Source organism: Sorex fumeus, unplaced genomic scaffold, assembly GCF_029834395.1.
Source record: "Sorex fumeus unplaced genomic scaffold, SorFum_2.1 ptg000265l, whole genome shotgun sequence".
Classification (NCBI taxonomy): domain Eukaryota; kingdom Metazoa; phylum Chordata; class Mammalia; order Eulipotyphla; family Soricidae; genus Sorex; species Sorex fumeus.
In genome coordinates, this window is record NW_026606322.1 from 17867227 (window position 1) to 17882241 (window position 15015).

The following is a 15015-nucleotide window of genomic DNA, read 5'->3' on the forward strand; positions in this document are numbered from 1 at the left end:
GCCAGGAGTACACCTTGAGGCAACCAGGTGTGTATTCACCACCAGCACTCCTTTTTTGTTGTTATTTGTTTTGGGGTCACACCTATCAGTGGATTTATACTGAAATAATCTGTGCATGCAAGGTAAACACCTTAACCCTTATAGTATCTCTCTGGTCCAAAACTAGGTTAGTTTTAATTTCCAACAGATTGTCACCTTCTTGAGGGAGAAGAAAGTTTTGTATTGTTTCTTTTCCAAGGATCTTAAAACATTTGCTTATAATATTATTTTCTTTCTTTTTCAACATTTTTATTCACTGTTCTAAAGTTTTAGTCATCAAACCAACTTTGAAAAAGTTTCTCTTTTACTTCAAATAACTAAGACCTTTCAGTATATTTGAAACTTACTATTTCGATTTCACTGTAGCACTTAAAACTTTCCAATCACTGGGGCTGGAGCAATAGCACAGCGGGTAGGGCGTTTGCCTTGCACACAGCCGACCTAGGTTCGATTCCCAGCAACCCATATGGTCCCCTGAGCACCTCCAGGAATAATTCCTGAGTGCATGAACCAGGAGTAACTCCTGTGCATTGCCGGGTGTGACCCCAAAAAAAAATTCCAATCACTTCTTGAAACTATTTTCTCCTTCTATCGTCAGAGTTCAGTTTATCCACACAAAGCTTCTTTGTACCCTTGGACTCCTTTTCCATTCCTCCATCTATAAATAGATAAGCACTATTATATTTTTCATTATACTGTCTGCACACTGATGATTGACAAATATTTCCCCCCATTTTAAAGGACACAAAAACTGAACTTAAAATGTTCACTGGTGGTTGCTGTGTTGATTAGAATCTTCTTTGAGATTTCTATAGTCAACAAATAAAAGAGTATCCATTATTTTTCTCTTTCCAGACTCTCCCTCTCAAATTCTGTTCTTTCTAATTTCCATTATTGATTTGTGAAACTTCTATCTGCTGATGTATAAAGCCAGATGCATGTAAAATATTTTAGAGTTTTCATATATGTATTTCAATTCTATTGTTTATATCATGAACTCTAGCAGTTGTTGCCCCCTATATATTCTTGCTAAAGGTTCTATATTTCTCTTTGTATTTTTTGCCTTAAATTAATATAACAGCTTCCTAATCAATTTGATTTCCTCTTGTCTTAGCTTTTTAATTTATCTTCCAAAGGGCAGTCAGAATAATCTTTCAAAAAGTAAGTAGGAACATTTAATTTCTTTGAGCAAAATTTATCAGTGATTTTCCATTAGTTAAAGAATATACTCTAAATTATTTTGTAGAATGATTAGTTTCCTATATTTTTATTTATCACTTGACTCCTTGATATATACTTATGAACTCAGGAAGTTTTCAGGTTTCCAAATCTTTCTCTTTCTACCTTTCAACAAGATTGCTCCTTCTGCTTAGACTAGAATGAACAAATGTTTCAGTATACCCAGAACTTTTCTTGTTTTATCCCTGAAATTTCCTGCTGAGTTTGAATTTCTCTGAATATTCTTGTAATATATGGAGGCTTTCTTACCTCGGTACAATGAGTTGTTACCTACATTTCCAGCCCCTTTTCCCTCCTAGAGAATGGGAAATTGGACTTAAAATTCCAAGCTGCTAATTATGACTTGATCCTTCTTTCCAGACTTATCCAGCAGTTGTCTCCATGCCTACCAGTCTCTTTTGATAACAAAATATGGTTCTATAGCCCAGAAATGCATAAGAATTTTAGTAGTTTCGTGTCAGGAACTGGGACTATTCATGTATGTTCTTTTCTATTTCTTTCTCTATTATTTATATAAATTATCTTTATATATTTTATTGTATCAAAGGCTAGTTTAACTTACAAATTTCCAAATAAAATAAAAAAAGCATAATATTTACAACTCAAAATAGTAATTTTCTCTTCCTTTTATTAATCAGTTGATTTCACTGATTTTTAGGTGTTGCATATCTTACTTTTATTCTTAAGGAACTTATCTCCCATCACTGCTTTCCAGTAGTATGTTCTTTGCTTTGGTAGTAAACTCAAAATTCAGTCTCAATGAATGTTAATGATATGTTTTATTTTAGTTTAGTTTTTGAACTACACTCAGCAGTTCTTTGGGTTTACTCCTGGCTCCATAGTGAGGGATCACTCTTGGAATAACTCAGGATTTCATATGTGATGCTGGTGATTGAACCCAGGTTGGCTTTGGGCATGGCTAGCACCCTCCCTGCTATACTATCTCTTCCAGACCCTGATAAGTTTTTCTTAGTTATCTTTCACTACTTCATTTTCTTTCTTTCTGTTTTTCCTTCTCTTTTGTCCTTTATTTCTTTCTCTCCCTTCCTTCCTTCCTGCCTCCCTCCTTTTTTCCTTCCTTCCTTCCTTCCTTCCTTCCTTCCTTCCTTCCTTCCTTCCTTCCTTCCTCCCTCCCTCCCTCCCTCCCTCCCTCCCTCTTTTTTCCATCCTCCCTCCCTTCCTTCCTTCCCTCCTTCCTTCCTTCCTTCCTCCCTCCCTCCCTCCCTCCCTCCCTCCCTCCCTCCCTCCCTCCCTCCCTTCCTTCCTTCCTTCCTTCCTTCCTTCCTTCCTTCCTTCCTTGTTCCTTCCTTCCTTCTGATACAGTTAGCTAACTCTATATTAAAATCTCAATAAAGGAAAATTGGTGCAAAATCCTGGGTCATAGAGGTTTATACTGTTAGTTAACATAAAATATCACAGCTACATGGTTGAAAACCATGAAAATAGCTGTATAGTTTATTTTGCAAAACTTAAATTGCAGCATGGCATGGTGAAAGAAATGAGCAGAGATATGCTCAGTGACTTTCCTATCCTCCTGATACAGATTTTAAAGTTTTATATTTTTAATTATTTCATCCCACTTTGAAACCTGGGGCTTTCATTATTTAATGAATTCATGGTAAGTCTCAACATCCTAGTTAAACAGAATAGGCACATGAACATTGAGATATGAGGCAGAAAGCATTATCAGTGTGAAGAAATTCAGATCACGATATAGCAATTTATCATTCGTAACCTAGTTTATTAGAAGACTTCCAGACCCTGGTGTTAGGCTATAGTTTTTAGTTGTTCACCTATTTCATTGCTGTGATCTCAGAAAAGTGTGGAATGCAGATTAATAGAGGGAATCACAGAGGTTTTTGTAGTAAAGAGATTTTTATCCGTCTCTCCACTAATGACTACATTTCTGGGAAAATTCACCTCTGCCCCAATATTACTATAGGGTATTCAGAGGGAACTCAGCTCTTTTCCCAATTAGTGAAGCCAGCCTAAAGAAATGATGTGTTGGATTGAACATTAGAAGAGAGAATTCTCTGGATAGGGATGGTTAAAAAGCTTGAGAATGTCTCTCTTGCCTTAAAGAATAGAGAGCAGAATCCTTAATCAAAGTCCGTATTTGCAGTGACATCCAAAGTGTTCCTCAGGGGATCACCCCAGGAAGGAAATATTAATCACTCAGAGGCTCCCAAGGATGGTTTGAGTTCCTTCTTTGGAAATTCTTTAAAAAATAAAATTATATAATTTCTAAAATATAACTTTTGCAGGTCATTTCTATAGGATTTAAGAGGATATCTTTATGTACAGAAGAGGTACATAAGCAATAAAATCTTTAGCATTGTTAAAGAGTCAATTCTGCCTTTCACAGTCCCCCAGCCAATTTCTCTTTGGATCCCTCTGATTTCTTTCTTGGTTTTTTATTTTCTGTCACCTACACATTGATCAAAACAACCTCACTGCTCACTGATGTGTATGGGAATGGAAAATATCCTCCACTTATTCCACTTGTGGTGACTCAGAGTGACAAGTTACAGTCTTTTTTGGCTTATCCCAACTTCTACTTCACACTGGTATCATAATTAGGACTTTAAAATAGATCAGTCATAACCTAGAGCAGTGATTCTTAACCTGAAATCATGTATGATTGCTGAACTCTTAAGAAGAGTTAAGAATCTTCTTCTAATACCTAGTATTATAGATTAAAATTTGTGGTTTTAATTATTTTATTTAAAAGAAGGAATATTAGAATTTTATTATATTTTTGAAAGAAGCTGTGATGCTGCCAATTGTTAAAACCACTCTGCAGAAAATTCATAATGCTCAGACTAGCTGATGATCTCCACCTTCACTCCAAAAAGTGTGCCAATTGTTTATTTGCAAATGTAGTTACCAGAAATCTATACAGTTTCTGTGAATGATTATCGCTTCTCTTTTTTTGGGAGCAAAAGTATGTTAGCAAAGCATCCATTGAAGTGAACCACAAATAAGATCATTAGAAGACTGGATATTCAAATGGGTCAGGTATAAGTATATTTTGCCTAATACGAAAGATGCCTTAGTTGTTAAGAAGAGCTGCAGATAAGCAAATAGCTGTCTTCAATTCTTTTTTTCTTCTATCTTTTTATTGTATGCCAAAGGTTTCCCTATTCAAATGAGGAGTCTAGCCTAGTAGGAACCCAGATTTCCCACAAAACTATTGTACTCCAGGGTGAAACATGGGCGGTGCTCCAGGTGGAAGGTCCCAAGATGGGGAAAGTCAGGCCTAATGCAGGTCCCAGGAAAGACACTGAGGAGCAGGAAGCTCCCTTAATTATGCTGAGGTATAACTTGTGCTTAACCAGAGGGCCTGCCCTTGAGAAATAGCACTGACTAGATCACCTTAGATGGTCTAATCCACTGACTCAATCCAATGCCCTTATATCTTTTGAACCCTTTTGATCCTGCGTTTCTACCTCCTATATCCTTATTCTGAAATGCAGTCAAGCCTCACCCTCCAGCTCCATACACACACACACACACACACACACACACACACACACACACACACACACACAAACTTCCTGGAGATGAGACTTAGCCCCTTCACTGTTTTCCTCTCGCAGTTTGTTTAAGTAAACAAACTTATAAAATTCTCTAAAACCAATGTAGCTTTATTTTTTGATCTCTGAATTGGTCAGTCAAAGGTTTAGAAATGTCATCTCTGCTTAAATAATATCAGGTCATTGCTGTTAACACCGGCATTGAATCTAGAAATTTCTATCTTATTTAGAACAAGTATCCTTGATCTTTTTTTTTTTTTACTATTTATGCATTTACCAAAATCTTACTTGATTGGACACTTTTATATTTATACGCATGAATATTTACTGGGAAATGAACCCGGACATTGAGAAAACAAACTCATGCAACTTCCTTGACTTCATCAGGTTGTTTGTGGAAGAGGCTATTTCACAAATACACAAGTTACAAATCAAAGAGATGTGACACCTTTTTATATTATCAGGCAACACGGTGAGGAAAAAATGAAATGGAGTTTGTGAACTTTATTACTCAGGGTGACAAGTTAATATGTGGGTTATGTGTGCTGCTCCCAAATGAGATTTGTTGCATCTTTGGAGCTGCATAAAATGTCTAAAGGGTGAAGTTCCCATGCCATAGACAGACTCATCGGCTCTCCTGCAGAAGTTAGACTGGTAACTTAAAAGTCTACAATCGTTTGCAGCCGATAAAGTGTGTGAAGTGGAGAGCAGGGAGAGACTGTGCTTGCATGAAGAATTTTAATGACTTAAACTTTCTTTTCTTCTTATTAATTTCAGCAGAGGGAGGGCAGTGAGATAAGGAAGTCATCAATCTTACAGATGTCTTTTTCCTCTACAAAAGGCGATGGTTGATTTGGTACATGCATCATAAAGCAGGGAGCCAAAAAATAGAATCAAAGCAAATGTGATTTTATAGTTGTTATTCCTAGGACTGTCTATGCTCCCATAGGCTTATGGGTTGATAAGAGAGTGCTATTGGAATTCTGGCCTGTGCGCTGGCTCTTTGGAAAGGATGTGCCTATTGGATGTGACAGGTGTGCTCCAAGTGGCATTCCAGACTTTTTGTGATTCAAGGCTGTGAGTCCCTTTTTGCACATAGGCAGGTGAGTAATATTACTTTGCTGGGCCAAAGGGAGGGCAAGATATGAGTTACCTGTACCGTCTGACTCATTATTATTCTTATAGTATTGACATAATGTCAGCAGAGAATTGCTGAAACAGATAGAACTATAGCATTCCTTCCACTCTATAAACCACCAGGGATTTCTCTGTCCTGCTGTGTCAGACTGAGCAAGTGAAACACACATAAACTCAAACCATTTGTGATAATTAATGAATGGCCTGTTTTTTTTCAACCATGGTTGGTTCAAATAAATGGAGTTTCTGTGTCTACTTTTACATATAGAATTAAAAAACTCATATTTTAATCTCATATTTTCTAGAAGAGTCTTAGAAATGTCTAAAAATGTTCTGAAATTTTTTGTTTTAATTATTATTAATTTTTTACATTGTATAAATTTTTAATTGAATCTATGAGCTAGAGCATTACAAAATTGTTTATGATTGTGTTTCATTTATATAGTGTTCCAAAACCCATCTCTTTGCCAGTATCCCCAGTATCCATTCCACCCCTTCTAGCCATCGTTTCCTCCCTCATCCTGCCCCTCAGCCTGTCTTTTTGGCAGGCACCTCTCTTCTGTCTCTCTTTCTCTTTTTCTCTCTCATTTTAGTAGACATTATGGTCTGCAATAAAGACACTGAAAGATTATAATGTATATCCCTTCACCTGCTTTCAACACTCAGTTCTTGTCCAGAGTGATCATTTCAACTAGTATTGTCATAGTGAACCGTCTTCTGTCTTAACTACCCTCCAACTCCCACACCAGTCCAGCCATTGACCACTAGTTCCTGGTCCATTTTCCCTGGCCTTGGATATTAGTTTCGTAGTGTTTTTTTCTTATATCCCACAAATGAATGCAACTGTTCTATATCTGTTCCTTTCCTTCTGACTCACTGAAATCTTTTTTAAATCCCAAGACTCAGGGTTTTTTTTTTCCTCTTTATATGGGAAAACTCAATTTAAATAGGTTTATAATTTTTCTCTTTTATTTAACAGATTTAAAATAATTTTAACAAATGTAAACTAATATTATTTCTTTACATTGGACACTACATGGGGATAATTGCTAAGATATTTATAACTGTCCTGCTTTAGGGACAAAACCAGCTTCTTCTATTTCCTTTTCTATGCTCTAATAATTAAGTCAGCTTAAGAAAGTTTCACATTAGAAGAAAATTAATTTTGTAAGTGAGATTCAAAGGCAATTGGGCAATTGCAGTTTTTGTGTCATCCTGAGTTGATAATGGGTGAGAGCCTAGGCATTCAAGGAGTCAGCAGAGGGTGGAGAGGATGGTTCGTTGGAAAATAAGAGCAGGTAGTTAAATGTTTATCCTGCCATCCAAATAAAGCACTCAGATAAAAATGTTTCCATGGTGGTGGCAATGCCTTCCATGGGTGAAGCCTCCAGTTCTATCCAGGTACCTTCACCTGGCCAGTTTAATCCCAGCAACTGTGTTCTTTATAATCTCTGTTCCTGCAGTACAATTGTCTGGCCCTTGTTTATTGCATCAAAAACAGATAAAAGAAAGGGAAGGATTCAAAAATTTCTGGTTTTGTCTCTTTTAGACAGGTCTATTTTCCCAATTCTCTTAGGCAATGAAGGAAGAGATAAAAAGTTTCTCTATTTGCTTTTAAAAATTATTAAAACACCATGATTTACAAAGTTATTTATAGTTGAGTTTTAGATACACAACATTGCAGCATCAACCCCATCACCACTGTCACCCTCCCTCCACCAATGTTCCCAGGTTCCCTCCCACACACACCCCAGCCCTTAACCCCCCAGGCTGCCCTCTTGACAGACACCTTTGAGTTGTTAAGTTTGGCTGGGTCTTGACTGCTTTTAGCTCAGAATAATAGACAAATTGCAATGACTATATTGAGGCAATACATCCTGCTTCCCTTCACTATTATTCTTTTTTCTGAGATCGCACTAAAACATTTGATCTAAGACAGCACAATATTTCCTAGATCAGGTCTTCATTATTTTCAAAATGGCCTTTCTATTTAAGATCAGACTTTATACTTGCAGCTGCTATTCTATTATAACATCAGTGAGCAAATCTCCTTAAAACAAACATTTAGTTGAATCCAAGAAAACATTATCTCAGGACTGGTAAGAAAACGGTAAATATCATACCATCTATGAGAATAACTAAAGATATTATTACGCACCTCTAACACAATGTGTATAGGGCTATGATAGGGAATTTGGTTGTGTGATTTCAGTGTCAGTGGTTCGGTTATTCATCTACCAAAAAAATCATTTTTTTTTTACTATGACAAATAAACCTGTTTTCAGCAGAGCCACCTTTGGCTTATAAGCTGTGATACTCATAATATTTAGAGCTTATGTATCCTCCTGTCCATCTGGCTTCCAGTTGAGGGACTAAATAATTGGTTTCCATTGGCTATAGTATTATAGCAATTCCTCACTGTGATTAATTTTATTACACCCTTTCTTACACCACTTTTATTCCAAATGAGAATATTTACTGCATTCAAATGAAATTAGTTCACATATTTTCAGATAAGGTATTTTGGCCATGCTCTTGATTTCTTAACTAATCCCAACACTGGATTTTCAATGACTCTTTTCCTCCCCAGTTTTATTTTTTCACCATGTAGAGAAATTAATCAGTTGCATTAACCCAAAAAGTTCCTGAATTTCAGAATGCGAATGAATTACACAAAGGAATAATTAGAATATCTGGTAATCTTTAAGACTTATACTGTCTTCTTCAAGCCTGCAATATTAAGAACTGTTTCATCAATAACACCCGAGGGCCCTATAACAAAGATTTCTTTTCTTTGTCACCTACCTGTCACCTACCAGGGGCTCTTTGACTCTTCAGGATGTTGCTCCTCTTAGATTTATAGTGTGAATTCTCCTTGTCATTCTGACTTGTCAGATTCATATGCCATTATTTTATTCTACTTTTTAAAAGTAAAGTAAAGTAAAGTAAAGGCCCTCCCATTGATCATCGATTTGCTCGAGCGGGCCCAGTAACGTCTCCATTGGAGACTTTGCTGTTACTGTGTCTGGCATATCAAATACGTCACGGGGAGCTTGCCAGGCTCTGCCGTGCGGGCGAGATACTCTCGGTAGCTTGCCAGGCTCCCCGAGAGGGGCGGAGGAATCGAACTCGGGTTGGCCATGTTGGCTGCGTGCAAGGCAAACGCCCTGCCGCTTTTTAAAAATATTTTTTTATTGAATCACTATAGGATATACAGTTACAAAGTTGTTCATGATTGAGTTTCAGTCATACAATGTTCCAGCACCGATCCCTTCACCAGTGCACATTCCTGTCAGCATCAGATGTCCATAGCATTGGTTTTATTTTTTTTACCACTTAGATAAATAAATCAGATGCATTAAACTCAGGAAATCCTGAGCCTTGCTTCAGATGCTTTTTTTTCTGGCATTTTTTCCCAGCTCTTTCTCAGTGATGATAGTCTTGAGTTCCCTTACTTTTTGCCTTGTTCCTTGGTGACATAAACTAAAATCCAAGCTATGATCTGTCCTCAAAAGATACAGACTATGCTAACCTTAAATAAGGAAGGTTACTCCTCACGAAGAATCATGCTAAGTAAAATGAGTCAGAAAGAGAGGGACAGATATAGAAGGACTGAACTCATTTGTGGAGTATAAAATAACATAACATGAGATTGACACTCAAGGACAGTAGATACAAGGGCCAGGAAGATTGATACATAGTTGGAAGCCTGTCTCATGAGTGGGTGGGGGAGGGGAGTGGTGGAGAAGGCAGGTGGAATAGAGAAGGGATCGCTAAGATGAGGGTTGGAGAAATTGATTGGGATGAGAGATGTGTGCTGAAAGTAGATAAGGGACCAAACATGATAACCTCTCATTGCATTGCAAACCATAATGCCCTAAAGTAGAGAGAGAGTATGGGAAATATTGTCTGCCATTGAGGCAGTGGAAGGGTGGGAAAAGGGGTGTATACTGGGGAGATTGGTGGTGGGGAATGTGCACTGGTGGGGGGATGGGTGTTTGACCATTGTGTTATTGTAACTCAAACATGAAAGCTTGTAACTATATCTCACGATGATTCAGTAAAATAAATAAATAAAAAGGGATGTCCTTACAGAGGGAGTAACCATAGGACAGAGTGCTTTGGATCTAAAGAAAGTCATTTGGGGTACTGGAACTTTCTGTGATAGGACAAAACCTGTGTCACTTTAGTTAGGACCACCCAGGGAGGGGCTGGAGAGGTTGCATAGTGGTCAAGCATGTGTCTTACATGTGGGAAGCCTTGGGGTAGTTCCCTAGCATTGCCAAACAAAGGCTGGAAGAGACAGAGCAAGTAAGGCACTTGCTTTGGTGTGATCTACTCCAGTTCAGTTCTCTGCATGTATCCGATCCCCTGAACTTTGCCTATGTTCCCCTGACCTCTTCTACAAGTAAACACTGAGCACAACCAATGTGGTCCAAAATTCAAAACAACCAAAAATATAAAACAAAACCAACTCCCCAAGGGACTTAGGTTAGACCTGATGAATAACTTGACATGGTGGGAGTTGGAGACCTTGATAGATTTTATTTATCCCAAATTCTCTCTTCTCTCTCTCTCTCTCTCTCTCTCTCTCTCTCTCTATATATATATATATATATATATATATATATATATATATATGCTGCACAGTGTTCTAACACTAACTGTATTATATGGTATGATTTCTCCTAAGTAAATTCCCTTATTCTTCTGAGCAGAGAGCCCAGGTAGCTTAGTTCCCTTAACTATAAAGAACTGATAGAGTTCCCTATCTCCTTGGGGGCTGTTTAAAAATACATAAAACAAAATTATATTACCTTTAAGTACATTATGAGTTTAAAAGCACATAGTCATTCCTGCCAAATCTTCCTTTACCATGGAGAATTGGAATAATTATATTATAAGTGCAGGGAAAATGAGGTTTCTCTCACAGGCAGTTTTTGTGATTTCACCCTGAACTTCTGTATAGGAATTCTTTTCAGTTTCTTCCAGAAAGCTAAATTAAATTGCTGCAGTGAGGCCAGAGGGGGGCACCAAATAATCATGATTGATAGAGTTGTTCGGCTGAGTGGTTGTAGGCGGTGCAGCCACTGGATCTGTGAAGATTCTGTCCAGAGCTTTCTGGGTGAAAAGCATGTTGAAATTTCTGTTTACGGAATCATTATCAAACCAGGAGCTGGCACCCCCATTTCACCTTAAAACGTGCTCCTTTAATAGGGAAGCAGTGGTTAGTTTGATTTGTGTTTGCAAATATTTTTAAAAGCCTCTGTTCTTTTTTAAATCCTTGTTTCACTAATCGGAGCTGAACTGTGGAAAGAATTGAGAAACAAACTTTGCCATGACCTTGGAAGGGCCTGGGATAGGTTTTTCTTTATCTGGCTCTAGGAGTCAGAGGGATTATTTGCAAACATCCTGCTTTAATGTTGCTTGATCAGTTGCTTGATTATCTCTTTAATCTTCTGAAAAGGGGGAGGGGTTACATTTAACTCCTTTTTTTTTTCATTCTTCATTTTACTTATTTAAAAGTGTGTGTGTGGGACCCCCACGTACCCCCCACCCCCCGCCCCCACACACACACTTTGTCTAAACACTGTGATTTACAAAGATTTGTTCCAGGCATTCAATATTCCAACACCAAACCCACCACTACTGTTACCTTCCCTCTACACTTGTTTCCATTTTCCCAACTCCCCCTAAAGCCTTCCTCTGTAGCAGGCCCATGCTAATTTATTATGTATTACTTATTACCATGAAATTGCTCAAAAAAATGATCAAAAGACATTTCCACAGAAGAAAATTTGTGAAAATTTTGTGTCTCACCATGCAGACATTAAGTTCTTGTCTGAGGGTTTACTAAGCTGTTGTTGCAAGTGAAACCTTCTGTGTTAATGTTTTTTTAATTTAGATGGGTTGACTTCTGCATTACATTTCCATCCAATCTGGCGTGCTACTACTGGGAGGTAAGTTTCTGTAGATTTTGAAGTTGTTGCATAGTCTCAAATGCGGCCCTTTGCTTCAGGAAATCCAGACTATTTAGTTGAACAGTACAGCTGGAGGCATGGTAATTGCCTGGGAGTGTGGAATTGGCAGCTAGGACTTTGTTTGGATGGGAACTGGCCCGCCCTCCCTCCCCCACTCCGAGATAGCCCCAGCCCCACAGTTCTCAGTGGGAATGGTGTCCAGAAGTTTTAGTGCTTAATTGATCTCTTTTGAGATTTATTTATGAGTCTCTGGAACACGGCCGGTAGATGAGCTTACATGGCAGCAGTAATGAGATGTGCCTGCGTTTAACTTTTTCAAAAATTTTATTTTTAATCTGGCTATTTGAGAAAATTTTGCTTCAGACACTGTATTCCATTAGACAGGATATCTATGTTGAAAATGAGTTCCAATATGTATCCTACCACATTGTTATAAATTATCTAATAGAGAAAGATCATTCATGTTACCTTTAAAAGTAACTACCTTGATAGTACTTAGTACTTTTTGTGATTTGTGGCTTGTTTACATATTTATTATTTGTAGTGGGTTAATTGGAGTTAAGGAGCCAAAAAGAGGGCTAAGGGAGTAAAATTTTCTCTGTTCTATTCAGGAGAAGATGAGAATGCTTACTTTGTTCTCTCCCAGTGCCTCATGGGTACCAAATTCTGGCAGATATCTGTGAATAGCACTAATGATTAGTTCTTCAAAATACAAGAGTCCTTTCATTTACACACTTTTTTTTTAAATTGAATCACTGTGAGATACAGTTACAAAGCTTTCATGTTTGAGCTTCAGCCATACAATGATCGAAGGGAGTACACATTTTCCATTACCAATGTCCCCAGTATCCATCCCGACCATCCTAGCTCTCCCCCTGCCTTTATGGCAGACAATTTCCCCCATACTCTCTCTCTACTTTTGGGCATTATAGTTTGCTCAACTTTTCCCACCACCATTCAAATCTGCCTGTCAGTGGCAGATAGTAGATAATTTAATTTCTGTTGCTCATTTTGAATATCATGAGAGGTCGGCCGGCTGCGAAAGTGGCTGCGTGCTTTTGGAATTCTAAAATTGTTTATGGTTGAGGTCCAGAGGCATCTCTATAGGGCGCTAATTCATTTTGAGATTCCTTTGGGACTTCTCTGCGGTGGCCAATGCAAGGGCTGGAGTGTTAGTCCTGGAACCCACATATTTGGGCCTTGCTTCTGGGATCACACGCTGTTTTTACACCTCCATTTACCTTTTTGAGGTTTGGTAAAGTTTAAAGTTATTTTAAAATGTTCCATTAGTATCTCTTTTGGAGTTAAAATTTGTGCAAATTTAAACTTGAAATTTAAACTTAAAATTTGTGGTATTTCTTTTAAAGTAAAATTTGTGCTAATTTTCTTTCCTGTTATGGAGATACATGATAAAGTAAAATGATGCATGCTGAACAATTCTGACTCAGTAAGACTAAATTTATATGTATGTAAACCTTGGTCTCTAAATATAGCTTTATTTTTGCTTTGTATTTAAAGGTGTAGACTTCCATATCATTGGATATAAATATGGGCTCTGCCTGTATGAACTTGATGATCAATCTCTGTTTCCTCATATGAAAAGTCAAGTATTAATAGTATTACAGGGCTATTGTAAGAGTTAAAAGAGTTATTTCATATTGAGAAGTTCTACATTTCATGCACACATACATTATATCACTTGAAACAAAATCTGGTATACTATGTTTTTTAAATACATGCTATGTATGTTTAAAGAAATATAAAATCTACATAATTTCTTTAGGGGAATTAACCATTAGTTGATTTTTAACGGACATATACTTTGTTGTTTACTGTGCCAAATTTTATATTTTATTTTGAGAGAAAAGAAATGAAACAACTGACATCTTATTCAGAAGTTATATTACAATCAAATCTTCAACAAAATTTGTTTGACAAACATCTTATATAGTATTTATTATGTGCCATGTATTGTTTTAAACACTATGTTAATATTAGCTCATCTAATCCTCATTATAAAATGAGACTGCTCCTTGAATTTCAATTAAATGAAGCAGGAAAATCCCTTATTCCAGTGTCTGACATAGTAATCTTTCAATAAATATTTGTTGAAGGAATGAATACCTGTGAGTGACTCAATCAATCAGTCAATCTTGTTTGCTATCAAAGAGCAAACAGTACACCAGGATATTATATTAAGTGGTCAAATGTGCTTTCAGAAACTGAAAGAGTGGAGATTCTTCCACTGTTGTGTTGAATTTGCTTTAAAGGAATTATATACTAAAATAGCTTAGGTATATCTATTCCCTTCTTGACATTAATTTACAAATTATGTAAATATAAAGCATAGATGTTTAAATTTCATGGAATAGGTAAAATCTTGGTGATTTCCAGATATCTAGACTCAGCCTATATTTCTATCTGACTATACAATATTGAACTTCCACTTTAGCATTATTCGGGGCTTTAAGCAAAATCTTATTATTATATATAACAGAGTAAGATTGCCCATTGTTTGGGGCTGAAATGACAGTACAGCAGGTAGTATGCTTGCCTTGCAGGCAGCCAATCTGGGTTCAATCCCCTCTACCCTATAAGGACCTCAAGCCTGCCAGGAGTGATCCCTGAGAACAGAGCTAAGAGTAAGACTTGAATACCACTGGTGTGGTTCCAAAACAAACCAGCAAACAAAAAACAAACTCAAGTAATGAAGAAAAATGTGGCTGATATTTATTTTTATTCTACTGAAGAGCATCTGAATCTTGTTTCTTAATTTGTCACTATCCTAAGAAGATTATCAGATAAACACTTAATATTTTGTAATGTTTTATCAAAATAAAAAATGGCTGAATATTAAACTGAAGTAGTATATTAAAACATGTCAGATTTATTCATAAGTTTATTTGGGAATCCTTGAGAGATAAATGTTGTTTATTATGAAGCTGCAATAAATGTTTTTATTCAAAACTTTATTCCTCCAATCAATTGTAGACTCTTTATGGTTACTAAATTAGTAGTATTTAGCCTTATATTGTATTTATTGAGGTACATTTAACATAATAAAAAGGAGTCAATGTAATAAT